This window comes from Echinops telfairi, unplaced genomic scaffold (assembly GCF_000313985.2).
Source record: "Echinops telfairi isolate 266 unplaced genomic scaffold, ASM31398v2 ScPeMD7_18;HRSCAF=68, whole genome shotgun sequence".
In the NCBI taxonomy this organism is placed as follows: Eukaryota; Metazoa; Chordata; class Mammalia; order Afrosoricida; family Tenrecidae; genus Echinops; species Echinops telfairi.
Window position 1 is genome coordinate 72,303,713 of NW_022103915.1, and position 1,923 is coordinate 72,305,635.

The 1,923-nt window shown below is 47.8% G+C and overlaps 2 non-coding genes across 2 annotated transcripts; one reads left to right on the top strand and one right to left on the bottom strand.

The window, feature by feature from the left end:
- Positions 1-23: 23 nt before the first annotated feature.
- LOC115868792 lies at positions 24-187 on the top strand. The gene has a single exon (XR_004045773.1). It is a non-coding gene; the product is annotated as a U1 spliceosomal RNA (small nuclear RNA).
- A 1,118-nt stretch (positions 188-1,305) lies between these two features.
- LOC115868828 lies at positions 1,306-1,469 on the bottom strand. Its single transcript, XR_004045803.1, has one exon. It is a non-coding gene; the product is annotated as a U1 spliceosomal RNA (small nuclear RNA).
- Between the last annotated feature and the right edge of the window lie 454 nt (positions 1,470-1,923).

Consider the following 1,923-nt stretch of genomic DNA (forward strand, 5'->3'; position numbering starts at 1 on the left):
GAGCGTGCGGCGGTTGTGAGCTCATACTTACCTGGCAAGGGAAACACCATGATCTGGAAGGTGGTTTTCCCAGGGCGAGACTCACCCATTGCACTGCGGGTGTGCTGACCTCTGCGATTTCCCCAAATGCGGGAAACTCGACTGCATAATTTGTGGTAGTGGGGGACTGCGTTCGCGCTCTCCCCTGAGTTATTTTGTGCAGAAAAATAGAGTAAGTTTTTGTGTTTCTTGCTGCTTGTTACGACTGAAATTCAAGCTGTTTTTTTTGTCTTTCCTACTTCGTTTTTTAGGAATATTTTGCTCTTGTATGCACAATCACGTTTTCATCTCAAGCAATTTTGAGCTTTAAGTCACCATTAGATTTAGTCAGCGTGGGGTTTGTATTGTAAGTCTTGTTGCTTGTTGCTTGTTGCTTTAGTAAGTTGTGGCCATTGCTTTCTTGGCTGTTTGTTATTCTTGTACAGGGTTGCAGGTTCATATTGAGACGCTCGAGTACCCTTTTCAGAGCAGTTCTGGTCTCAGCGTTGTCAAGACTAGTTTAGGCTGCGTCGTCATTCATCCCACTGGATTTGATTGCTTCCATTCAAAATATTTTTATTAACCATTTTATTGGCAGGTTTTACAGATATAACAGGTATATTAATTGTATACTTGCTGCCAACTATCAGTTTCGTAACATTTTCTTTCTATGGAACTCTAGAAATCATAATTACATATTGTGGGTTTTTCGGGGGGTGGTGGGGTGGTGTTTATCTTTCCACCTGCACTTGTATTGTTAACCCTCTGTGGGGTTATACAGTCTTCATTGCTCTCAGGTCCCCAACCCCAACCCTTGTCTTTCCAGTTTTTTTTTCCTTTGGGCCAGAACAGACCATTATTTGCACCTTAGATGGTCACTGGGAAGAGTGACATGAAAAGTGGAACACAATTCAGAATCATGGAAGAGAAACCGCTTACTGGACCGATGGAGGGTAGGGTAGGTGGGACCACCAACAGTGTGGCTACTTAATCACCCTCCAGACCTAAATCGGAAGCCATAATCAATCCTTTTAAAGTCAAAAGGCCACCCTTTGCCAAGGATGAACAGTGATCTAACAAGTGACCTGAGGTAAAATATAACAGTGATTTAATACTGACACTTCATTACTTTAAACAAAAATGACGGCTTACTTTGTAGGAAATAACAAGAAAAAGCCCTTCATTAACACTTACAGCCAGCACCGTAAGCAAATACACGTTAACACAGTTTACTAAAGCAAGAGAAAGGGACTTAAGTATAAGTCTGTTGTTTTGTACGAAATAACTCAGGGGAGAACGCGAACGCAGTCCCCTACTACCACAAATTATGCAGTCGAGTTTCCCACATTTGAGGAAATCGCAGAGGTCAGCACACCCGCAGTGCAATGGGTGAGTTTCGCCCTAAGAAAACCACCTTCCAGATCACGGTGTTTCCCCTGCCAGGTAAATATGAGATCACACCCGCCGCACGCTCACACCCCCCAGCCCGCCACGCTTCTTACACACGCCCCCTTGCACAGCGCGCCCCCCGCACCTGCGCCTCCCCAGCAGCCCCTCCGCCCACGTCGCCCAGCAGAGAGCAAAGCCCACTTGGCGCTCCTGCGGGTAGCAGGACGTGGGGTCCCGGCCCGAGCCCCCGACCGACAGGCGCTGCGCGGTGAGCTCATCTGCATACGCCGCGGTGAGCTCATCTGCATACGCACCGCCTCCGCGGTGACGTCCCAGCAAACTCCTGGTCCCTCATCCTTTTTAACTCGGCATTGATTTATCCACGTTCGTGAAGTAGTCGTGAAGAAACCGGCTACAGCCGCCTTCACACTACGGACTCACTTGGTCCCCTAGCCTATAAGGGAACACTGAAGCGTCTCTGACACTCGACCGAAACGGATGGGGACCACTTTGCCT